The sequence below is a fragment of the Girardinichthys multiradiatus genome, chromosome 15, assembly GCF_021462225.1.
Source record: "Girardinichthys multiradiatus isolate DD_20200921_A chromosome 15, DD_fGirMul_XY1, whole genome shotgun sequence".
Classification (NCBI taxonomy): domain Eukaryota; kingdom Metazoa; phylum Chordata; class Actinopteri; order Cyprinodontiformes; family Goodeidae; genus Girardinichthys; species Girardinichthys multiradiatus.
In genome coordinates, this window is record NC_061808.1 from 40,247,921 (window position 1) to 40,260,515 (window position 12,595).

A 12,595-nucleotide genomic window follows, 5' to 3' on the forward strand; every position below is an offset into this window, starting at 1 on the left:
CATCTGAAATATTGTAGAAATAAGATACTTTTAAGATCATTTTCCTCAACGTTTAAAAAAGGCTAGTGTGGTTATGCCAAGAATAAGTAACTACAGTGTTAGAATTATGAATCTGAGAATATGATTTAATATTAATATTTTAATATTTTATCAAATAATATTTCGGTCTGTTAAGGATTGTCCTGTGAAAACCAGCCCAGTAAGGCGATGGTATTAGGACAAAATAGAAAGGTGTGAGACGAGCTCTGACATTATTGAACAGCATAAACTCTGCACATATATGGAATGAATTCACACAATTTCTTAAAGTACAACAATTTATTAATTTAATTTATCAAACATATTTCAATCAACAAACTCTTTACTATGCTAAACAATCCAACTAACTACCAAGCAGAATTAAAGAATAATGAAGATTAATGGGCTATGTACAATATAAACAAGTTGATTAAAGATGATTGTAAATTATGACCAAAAAGAGTGATGCAACATTACCATGCAATGTTTATGTTTGAGAACCAAGGATTATCTTGAAGAATCTGGAAATTAAGTTAAGTTAGTCTTGGAAGTAACTCAGACAATAATTGGCATACCTTTAGACAACCATTCACAATGCAAGATCAGGTAAATTATTTTAATAAAATAATGTTTTAAATAATGATCTGCTGAATAAAACCAACCTTCTGGATGACCATTCCTCAGCGGTGTCTAATTAGCTGACTTTATGTATTGAAATAATATTTGAAGAAATATTATTAAGGGAGTATTTTGGAAAAGAGCCAAATCTTTCTGGAGAAATGGGGTTTAATGGTGTTTACTTAGTTATCAAATCTAGTAAATGATGTTCAGGGACTATTATTCACTAGCTTGAACACAACCTTTCTGTTAAATACTCTTTAGTAGCAAACACGTGTTCTTACCAGTTAGCATTTGAGCTAACAAAAGAAGCTAATAGCTTAGCACCAGAATCAACACATACCTTTAAAATACCAGGGTTAATAAAAGGGTTAAAATGCATAAGCGCGGACGGCGCGTTATGAGCAATGTTCTGTTTAAAATCACCCTTTAAATAAAGTTTGTCTTAACTTTAAAAACATACAAAGAACACAAACAGGGCCCGTGTGCTGCAGATAGCCTGCTAGCACTAAGGTAGCGGAGTTTCACACAAACTAAACTTCCTAAAATGAAAAATGTTTAGATCATTTCATTCTAAATCTGTCTCTGCCCAAAACACCTAACCTCATGAACCATGGTGAGGAAATGTTGTCCAAGGGCGAAGTTTGAAGAAACGTCCACAGTCAACAAGCGGTTAGCTTTCAGCTAACTTGACCTCCGGAGCTGTGGCTTGAAAGACGGCTCGTTCTGTCCATCAATCAGCTGTTCATTACCGTAAACACGGTGATGCAGGCCGTTGTCCTTCCTTCAGACTCGGCTTGTAGAAACAGCTTCTCTACTGGGGATTTCTCTTCGGCTGGCCTCGGAGAGAAAGTAAGCAATGCTTATACCTTCATTTCCCCTCTTTATGAATGAAATCACCAGGTACACAAACAGTGCTTCACTCATACTTAACTTGTGCATATGAACGTGTGATCTTATGACACTCTTGGATCCAGTTTGAAGAGTTTATGTCTGTTTGCCAGCAAAGAGACATTAGCGCGCTGGGCCTCTCCTGACCGGTCCCACTAGAGGCCGTGTGGAAGAGTAGCAACAGCTGTGCTTTTATTTGGGTAGTGGCGTGACAGGAAGTCTGCAGTTATCCCGTTTCCTGGCTGTGCCGGAAGAAGGTTAATGCACTTTATTTTGAAAAGTTCCAGAAGAGTTTGTACCGGAGTTTAATGTTGAAATCCATGGCTGTGGGTCCCAACATCCCCCCTTTTAGTTCTGAAGAATGGGATGAAGTCCACAGTCTTTGGGGCTAAACATCCGTCTTCAGCCATGTGAAAAGAGTCTCAGGCTTGGGCAGAGACTAACACTACTAAATGTTTTAAAGAGAAAAAACAAAACAAAAACAAAAGTCATGTAATAATTTTCACACTATGATAATACTGCTTTTAAACCTTAATTTCTGAAGTTCAAAACCAAAAGACAGAAAAAGATGAAAACAGAATATAGGGTGTTGGAAATTATTTACCATCTTCATACCTTGTTTGATAGATTTTACAGGGTTGATTCTGGACTGCAACGGCTTGCCATGTCTTTTAGGAACGCCGTTACCAAACTCCTCCTTTGTGATGACATCTTTGGAGTGGCTCCACTCTTTACCACCAACCTTACAGTTCGATGTTGCACTGTGAAAAGGTGTTTGTCTTTTAACTGGTGGTTTGTCTTTTGGCTGGCGCCAGTTATCACCCCCCTGGTTCTGTTGCATCACTTGGGAAGTTACTTTGTGCTTCTTCTTAGGCGTGTTCTCAGTTTGAATGTTTAACACTCTAACTTTGCCTTTTCCTGCTCTGTCTGAACGGACACGTGTTTCCCACACAAGCTGAGCATATCTACGAGTCTCCTGCATGGAGAGATTCTCTGTCATGCAATGCATGGTCACTTCATACTGCACGCTAACGTGGAGGTTGTGAAGAAACAACGACTTAAAAGTGTGGTCTTCTTCAAGACCTGGAGCATAACATCCCTGAAAATAAGCTGTCTTTAAACGGTGGAAATATTCTCTGGGAGGTTCCTCCTGTTTTTGCAAAACTGTCAAAGCATTAATAGTGGCAGCGGCTTCATCTCTGTAAACATAGTACTCCTCTCTAAGAGCCTGGCAGAGAGCTGGATAGCTGTCACTAATTTCTGGAGGAAGTGTTTTTATGAACACATGAACACTCTTAGCTGTTGTTTTCCAAATAAGCCTCAGCTTCTCATGATCAGAAGGAAAACGCAAGTCAAGAAGACAATGTTCAACCTCAAGCAGGTGAGCATCAATATTTGACTCCTGGCTACCTGCATCAAAAACTTCTATGTCTTTAGCGAGGGATTCAAGCTGTTTGAAACGGACACCATGCTCCCAAGATGGACCACGTCCATCTGAGAAGTCATGCTGGTTAGGTTCATGAAATGGTAGAAGATCATGATAAAACTTCTGGGAAATGAAACAAGTTTTCTCATGTTTTAAATGAGAGCTTTCTAATGAATGGACTCGTGCACGTGGTGGTGGGTCAAGTTGGATTGAGTCAGCTGAGAGCCATGTGCGTCTCTCCTGGCCCCTAGGGGTCGACACAGAGTCAGAAGGGAGAGGGGTGCCAATCAGGCCAGAAGGGTGCTCCTTCTGGCCTGATTGGCACCAACTGGACCAACTTGTGCACGCCGACTGGACCACTTGTGCACGCCGAGTCCGGCACTCGGTCATCTTGGTGGTTGTTCACTGCAATGGAATTTGACAGGAAACCACTGGAGACCATCTGACTTCAAACACTTCTGTTAAGGTAGAATCAAACACATACCTTTAAAATACCACAAATAAAAGGGGTTAAAATGCATAAGCATGGACGGCACGTTATGGCCGATCTTCTGTGTTTAAAATCACCCTTTAAATAAAGTTTGTCTTAACTTTAGAAAAAAACATAAACACAGAACACAAACTGAGCACATGTGCCCAACAGATAATCTGCTAGCACTAAGATAGCTGAGTTTCAACACAAATAAAACCAAACGTCATAAAACGAAAAAATATTTAGATTATTTCATTCTAAATTACTTCTCTCTGCCCAAACACAACCTCTCAAGTGAACCGTGCTGAGGAAAAGTTGTCCGGGCGATGAAGTTTGAGGAAAGCATCCACAGTGAGCAAAGGGTTAACTGCAGCTAACCTCCAGAGCTGTGGGTGGGGCGGCTCGCTCTATCGGCCGGCCAAACTGCACGTTACACCTGTAACCACGGTGATTCGGTCCTGTTGTCCTTCCTTCAGACCAGGAAAACTGTTCCACTCGGCGTTGTAGAGACTGGGTCTCTGCTGGGAACTCTCTATAACACAGTTTGCTTCTGTAGACCTAAGCGAGAAAAGTCAAGCAACGCTTGCACCTTAATTACCCCCGTTCATGAATGAACACCAGATACCCAAACAGCAATTCATTCGAACTTAACTTAGTCCATATGATCGCGTGATTGTATGACACTCTTGGATCCAGTTTGAAGAGTTATGTCTGTTTGCCAGCAAAGAGACATTAGCGCGCTGTGTCCCTCTGTCCAGTTCCACTGGGGACCTGCGTGGAAGAGGTCAGTTTGTTGCAAAAGTGGGGTTTTTATTCGAACAGTGACATCACTGGAAGTCTGCTGTTATTCCCTGTTTCTGGCTGTGCTGGAAGTAGGTTAATGTGATTTATTTTGAAAGTTCCAGAAACGTTCGTACTGGCCTTTCATTTTGTAACCATGGCTGTGTCCCAACACAAACATAAAACAATTTAAACAGAGTAAAGTTCCAGAAAATCAAAAACACAATTAGCATTTTTCAGAGATAACGATTTTGTTTCCTTTTAATATAAAAACTGATTTTGCAGACCATATTAACAATATGTTTTTCCTACATGTGAAAGAAAAGAAAATTAAGACAATTAAATATGGCTTATTGAACGTAAGATCTCTCTCTTCAAAGACTTCAAAGTGACAATCAGATTGATTTATTTTGCTATCTGGCTGCAGCAAGAGGATTATGTCACTATAAATGAGTCAACTTCTTCTAATTATTTACATTTTCACATACCTCGAAATACTGGGCGAGGAGGAGGAGTAGCAACCATCTGTAATTTTCTCTGGTTCCCTCCCCTATCTGATCAGTGTTGTCATTTAGCCGCATGCTGTCATTCAACCGCAGGCTGTCGAGGTGATGTCCAGAAAACGATGTGGGCTACACTGATAATTGGCGAACATTTTGGGAAAAACCTGATCTGATCCGGAGAGACGGCATCCACCCCACTTTGGATGGAGCAGCTCTTTTTTCTAGGAATCTGGCCGAATTTATTTGTTCTCCAAAACTCTGACAACCCAGGGTTCAGACCAGGAAGCAGGGTCGTAGTTTAACACTCCTCTCTGCAGCTTCTGTACTGCTACCCACCCATTACCCTATTAAGACAGTGTCTCGCCCACGGCCAAAATTGAATAGATCTAAAAGGAGGAAATCAGGAAAATCTCATAAAAATAAACACAACTCAGACTCAAAAGAAAAATAAAACAATTAAATGTGGCTTACTGAACATAAGATCTCTCTCTTCAAAGACTTTGCTAGTTAGTGACCTGATTTGTGACAATCAGATTGATTTATTGTGCCTCACAGAAACCTGGCTGCAGCAAGAGGATTATGTTTCTATAAATGAGTCAACTCCTACTAATTATTGAAAATTTCACATACCTCGAAATACTAAAAAATAATAAATAAATATAGCCTTTAATGCTATCTTAGACTCAATTGGCTTTGCTCAAAACATTAACAAACCTACCCACCTTTGTCTTCATTCTCTGGACCCTGTGCTGACATGGCATTGAGTGTAAAGAAATAACAATATTTTCTCATAACCCTGTCCTGTCTGACCATTTTTTAATAACCTTTGAGTTTAACTTAACCGACTACTCCACACCTGAAAGAAAATTTCATTATAGTAGATCATTATCCGACAATGCTGTAACAACCTTTAAAGAATCTGTTCCACTTTTAATTTCCTCATTATCACAGGAAAACACAGTGGAAGGCAATAATTTTGTTTCTTCCCCTTCACAAATTGATTCTCTTGTTCATAGTGTTACTTCATCATTGTGTGGTGCATTAGACAATGCAGCCCCCTTGAAATAGAAGGTAATTATTCATAGGAGGCTAGCTCCCTGGTTTAATTCAGAGCTGCATACTTTAAAGCACAATGTTAGAAAATTGGAGAGAAAATGGCGTTCTACACACCTAGAGGATTCCTACTCAATCTGGAAAAATAGCCTACTGTTGTATAAAAAGACACTTCGCCAAGCTAGGACAGCTTATTTCTCATCATTAATAGAAGAGAACAAGAATAATCCTAGGTTACTCTTTAGTACAGTTGCTAAACTTACACAGAGTCATAGCTCTGTTGAGCCATCCATTCCCTTAGCTCTCAGCAGTCATGACTTTATGGGATTCTTCTTAAAGAAAATTGATTCTATTAAAAATAAACCAGCCCCATTTTAGATATGATTAATCTATCTTTAGTAAATGGATATGTACCACAAGCCTTTAAGGTAGCTGTAATTAAACCTTTACTTAAGAAACGTTCGCTTGATCGAGATGACTTGGAAAAATTACAGACCTATATCCAATCTTCTATTCTTATCTAAAATTCTTGAGAAAATTGCTAAAGTTGCTAATCAAATGTGTGTGCATTCTCTTAGAAAGGCTGGAATATGCTGTAGGGATCAGGGGAACAGCGCTAGGCTGGTTTAAATCTTATCTGTCTGACAGATTCCAGTTTGTTCATGTAAATGATAAATCATCTTTAAACTCCAGGGTTAATTGTGGAGTACCACAGGGTCCAGTACTTGGGCCAATTCTCTTTACTATATATATGCTTCCAATTGGTCAAATTATTAGGCAGCATGGGATAAATATTCACTTTTACACTGATGATACTCAGCTTTACTTATCTATAAATCCTGATGAGCCCAACCAGTTAGATAGACTACAAGCATGTCTTGAATACATAAGAACTTGGATGACTTTAAATTTTCTGCTTCTAAATTCAGACAAGACAGAAGTTGTCGTCTTTGGACTGGAGTCTTTAAAAAAAAAAAAACTGCTTAGTCAATCACTTAACTTGGATGGCATTAAATAGACTGCCGATAATAAAGTAAAAAACCTTGGTGTTATTTTTGACCAGGACATGTAATTTAAATCCCATATTAAACAGCTTTCTAGGATTTAATTCCTTCACCTCCGGAACATTGCCAAAATTAGAAATATCCTGGCCAGGAGTGACGCTGAAAAACTAGTCCATGCATTTGTTCCTTCAAGGCTGGACTACTGTAATTCTTTACTATCAGGATGTCCACAAAATGCAGTTAAAAGCCTTCAGCTGATTCAAAATGCTGCAGCAAGAGTTCTGATGAAAATTAAAAAGAGAGATCATATTTCTCCTACTTTAGCTTCCTTTCATTGGCTCCCTGTTAAATCCAGAATAGAATTTAAAATTCTCCTCCTCACATATAAAGCCCTTAATGATCTAGCTCCATCATACATCAGAGATCTGATTGTTCCATATATTCCTAACAGAGCACTTCGTTCTCAGACTGCAGGTTTACTGGTAGTTACTAGAGTCTCTAGAAGTAGAATGGGAGGCAGATCCTTTAGTTATCAGGCTCCTCTCCTGTGGAACCAGCTCCCAGTTTTAGTCCGTGAGGCCCTGTCTACTTTTAAGGCTAGGCTTAAAACTTTCCTTTTTGAGAAAGCTTATAGTTAGAGTGACTTAAATTATCCTAAGCTACCTCTGTAGTGTTGCTATATGTTTAGGCTGATGGAGGATTTAATGACCACTTTGCCTCAATCTGCTACATTCTCATACTACTCTTCAACATTGCATGTTCTCCTTCAACAAATGATACACTTTGCCATGTCTTTCAGTGTTTAACCCTGTCTCTCTCCTAGACACCGCAATTGCCCAAGGCTTTTGCTGCAAATAACTGTATGTGCTCTCTTTCATACGCTAGGCTGGCTCAGAGCTTATCTGCTTAGCTGTTTTTGTCTACTAGATGAAGCCACTGAAGAAGCTATTACTGCCTTAAATGGTTTACTTTTATTTAATAGAAAGTACACCTGTGTCAGTGCTTCTGTGTATGCTCAGAACGAGGGATTGCTGCATAGTCACTGACACAGTGGAAGAGGCTGTCCACTGTTGTTTCATGCTCATCGTGCTAACGGTATAATGCTCCACTTGAAGTATATATTTAAAAAAAAAAAACTTCATTGGAAATTGCTTTGGGATCATTTCAATTACAATGGACACAGAGATGGAAAGCAAAAGGAAGAAAAAATGCAAGAAAGCGAGAGATGTCAGTCACAAAGGAAAAAGGGAGAGAAGGAGAGAAGAATAGACGAGAAAAAGAAGGATAAAGAGAATACAAGATACTAGAAGACTGCTTCTATGCTTCCTAGAGAAACAGATATAACAACAGCAGTTTTTCCGAAAAGTGTATGGTACTAATGAATGCAAGATGTATTTGGTGGTAACAGCGGCGTAGTATAGAACATCTGTGTAAGTGTTAACACCTGAATCCAAACACCTGTGGGGGTGAGTGTGAGCGAGCTTGTGTATGTAAGATTTCTCCATGAAAATATGCAATAGCGAGAAGCCACAGACCTGCCCTCCAGTATCCGAGACAGACACAGAGGAGATTGGAGCCACAGACATCCAAAGCCCCCCAGAGCATGGGAACCCCAGAAGAACAAAGGAGAGGCCCAGGGAAACCACCCAGCAGCCACAGTGCAGAAGCACCAGGGAGCTGCAGCAACAAGCCCACAGGCCCTGTCGGCAGCCGTCTACGCCGCGGCAGATACAGCCATGGATCCAGAGATCCGAGACCCAAGGTCACCCCAAAGCAGTGGCCCGATAGAGCCAGAGGGCTCAGGTCCTGGCAAGCAGCCACCGGGAGTGAGCTGGCACACACCAAAGCATACATGTCCCCGAACACAAACGCAATGGATCCCCTCCACACAGGGGCACAGCCCTGTAGATGAACACTACCCGCGAAAAGCCGATGAAGACACATTGACACAGCACCAGCTCCATACATGGCCCTGCTCCAAGCACCCCCATCGCATTCTGCCCCCCACCACACAGCGCTGCGATGGCGAGACAAGGGCCCTGCTCCACACCACCTCAGCCCTATCCCACAAGTGCAACAGAGTAGACACCACCAAGCACCGTTCTCATAAATGAGCTCCCGACCCCTGACCAAGATGGGACAAAGTCATCTGGCAAGAGATCCCCAGCCTGCGGCACGCACCCAGGGCCGATGGCCCCAACCATGCTCCTGGATCCACACAAACACAACACATCCACTGCCACAACAGTCCAGGGAGAAACGCCAATCAGCTTAGCTCCACCACTCAGCCAATCCAAATGCTGGTGACCACACATCCACAGAGTATACAATCCCTCCACACCACCCTCTAGCCCGCTGCATCGACCCCACCTGGACACAACCGCCAGGTAACCAGGCCAGGCCAACCAACCACCCCAGACCAAGCACAACCCGCCAGCTGCCCCAGTGCTGGTTCATGACACGCTCCACCACCCCAATCACCTGACTACCACCGCAGCCCGCCGCCAGGCTGGGGGCCAAAGCCAGAAGGAAACATTGGAGGAAGGCCATCACAGCACACCAAAGACCAGGCACCCCGCCAATTCGTCCCACCATGCCGGCCACACACACTCCTGCAAGACATACCCTGCCGCAGGCCCTCCACCAAGGCGAAGCCACATCCCAATCACACTGTCCAGTCAAGATCCCCTAGCCTGAACCCGGTGTCCACTCAGCCAATTTGATTTTTTTTTTTCGTCATGGGGACCAAAAATTCCTGGCTGTGTCGCTGATGTGAGCTACAGAAACCATGATCCTGACGCATCAACGGAGCACCTATGTGAGACTTTAAGCACTCAGCAGCATTTCAAAATCCTTGTTTTTCAGATTACTAACAGGGCATCTTGATTACCATGACCATAATGGGCAATTAGGCAACAAGACACGAAGATCACGAATTCGACATATGACGCAAATAAAATGTTAGAAAATTCCAAAGTTTAATATTTTTAGCAGGTCAAACCAACGCTCTATAAACAAAGAAGCAAAAACTCTGCAACGAGTTACAGAATTAACAAGATATGAAAAGCATGATGCAATTTAGCACATTAAAGCAACTTTAAAATTTAACTTTTTCTTATAGTTGGACTCCCACTGCTGATGTTAAAGCTGATTACATTGAAGAGGAAGACTGTACTGATTTTATCTCAATTCATAATGAAAAGGCCAGTTTCCAAAAACGACTGGATTGAGGAATCTTGTATATTTTATGACAAATTCTATTCCTATTACAAGCCAACTTACAAAGATAATGAAACCTTAAATTGAAGGGTAACTAGAAGTTGTTAAGCCCAATATTTGAACATCCTAGAAATGACACCATTTCAGGTCACCTGTTTTTTTAGTACTACTGCTGCTGCTGTAATGGTCTGTTTTTTGGTTAAAAACAGATTACATATTATGGTTAGAGAAGCTCTTTCCACAATACAAGAACTGCTACTGGCAAAAGTAATAGTGGTGTGAATAAACATAAAAATATGTGGTACAATAATTCTGGTAAAACATGCAGTAAGGAAAACGTGTATGTTGAGAAGGCAAACAAATAAAGAAAATTCCGTCTCTTGGGGTGAGGATGTTTTTTTCGTTTTGTAGTTATCATGTGCCTCACAGACCTACAGACCTTCTGAAATTCTTTTGAGTGCCCAGGCAGTGCTGTCATTATGAAGCAGAAACAAAGACATTACCTCAATTATGGCTGTGTTTTTGGCTGCTGATTGTGTTTTTGCCGCATAGCAAACACAGGCACACAACTTTGTTTACTTCACTTTAGATCACATCAACTTAGAAAGTGTTAGATTTAAACCTATGCTTACAAAAATGCATTTCCTTTATTCATCTTATCTCAATACAAAAAAGCATACTTGTAGTGATAGACAGTCAAATGGGGAGGGGGACTCAATTTGAAAAGATATGCAGCAATCTGTCTCAATCAGCTGTGGGTTCAAAGGACAGACATAAACGGAAGCATACATCTAGGGCATGGTGCTGGTGGCATAGAGGGTTAAGTGTGCAACCCATGTATGGAGGCCTCAGTCCTCCATAGAGGCTGTCGCAGGATCAAATTCCAGCCTGTTGATGCTTTCTGCGCTCCCTTACCTCGCTTTTTCCAAACCATTTCCTGTCTACCTACATTCAACAAAACTATTTTGAAACAATAATAAAGGCCACTAGTGCCTAAAATTAACTTTAAAAAATAAGTATATATTTTTTGGGAAAGTTGAAAGAAGCAATAGTTGCATATATGAAGAATGAGAGAAGTCCAGCAGAGGGAAGAGGTAATAATGTGCCCTCCAGCAGCCTAACATTTCAAAAATGCAAAATTTCTTGAAAGAAAGTCGTTTTCAACATTTACATCATAATAATCTGTTTCAGTCAGTTTCATTTTAACATCAAAAGAGCAATGATGAAAATTGCCAATGATATTCTTATACACTGGAGTTGAATTGGTGTCACTCGGCACTCTGTACCTAATGAGGAGGGGTGGGGGGGGGGCAAACATGTAATAAAAGTTTTATTGACTATGATGATTTCTTCATTAACTGTTCCACTGATTTAAAAAGATTAGTCATAGCAGAAACACCATTCATTATTAACATGAAGGCACTGTTCTCACTTTCTGGCAAAACTGTATTTTTGCCCACTTCAAAGTACACAGGTTGCAAAAAACCTGATTCATTTTATCATAGTTTTATGGATTGTTTTGACCCACATGCAGAAAGCAATCAGGAGACAGATGAAGTTTTACAAGAGGTTTTATTTTACAGTGAGCAGGTGAAGGGAAGTGGAGCTGGAACCGGAAGACAACTGCAAGGTAAGTAGACACGGTAAGAATATATAAAGTCCAAGATGGTGAATGTAACAAAATAACAAAATCTGTCTTACTAGGGAGTGGAGTTTGATCTGCCAGGAGGGGGGTGAGACAACAATGGAACTGCACACTGAGATGAATGGAGCTGGTAGGTACTTGGACTCACTTTGAGGTATGCTGAGGTTCGGCTGATGATGTTATTGTGTGGAAGGGTGGACAGGGTTCGGTTGTGGAGGTCCGTAGTTGTTCCAGGAAAGGCACCGTCGGAATAGCCGCCAGCCAATAACTTAGGAAGCAAAGTGTTGGCAATCCAGGTATAATCCACGTGGCTAGGAAATCGTTCTCCAGTGACAAAAACATTCAAGTTGATGAGGATTCTTCAAAGACAAGGTCAGGCATAGGAATCCAGTCTGCAAAGAGCAAATACAAAATTACCCAAAAGGAAAAAGACAAGCTTAGGCAAACTGTGGCTTGAGTCAATACCACTATGGGCAACACTCTGGCGCTGAACTGCTGGCAGCCTCCATCTTAAGTACCCTCCAGGGATGATTAGGGAATATGGGACACTTGCCACCACTCCTCATGAACCCAGAGCCACCTAGAGGCCAAGCACAGTGCAACAACAACAACAACAAGACAACACAATCCTGACACATTTCATCAAAATGTAATCCATTGGGAACAAAATAACTGAGGCAGAAATACCCTTTGAGTCTTAATATGGCAGCCACAGTTTCTTTTCTACCAGAATAAAGTAAAATCCTTTTAAGGCAGGAATAATTGCTTTGCAAATGAAATGCTTTTGGCCTGTATATGGCATGCCATAGTATGCAAAGGACCTGATATCTTTTATACATGAAAATGTAACTAAAAGGAATAAGATGAAGTATTAAACTTGCTAAAAGGTGATAAAGGCTGTCATGTTATGATTAAAAGCTTAAAAGCTTAAAAGCTTTTGTCCAAGTTTGTTTGTGTGGATACATG

The 12,595-nt window shown here is 41.0% G+C and overlaps 1 long non-coding RNA gene across 1 annotated transcript; it reads right to left on the reverse strand.

Annotated features, from left to right (window-relative positions):
• Positions 1-11,553: 11,553 nt before the first annotated feature.
• LOC124882507 lies at positions 11,554-12,210 on the reverse strand. The gene is made up of 3 exons (XR_007041916.1): positions 12,095-12,210; positions 11,686-12,021; positions 11,554-11,607 (listed from the first exon to the last, which is right to left on the reverse strand). It is a non-coding gene; the product is annotated as an uncharacterized LOC124882507 (long non-coding RNA).
• Between the last annotated feature and the right edge of the window lie 385 nt (positions 12,211-12,595).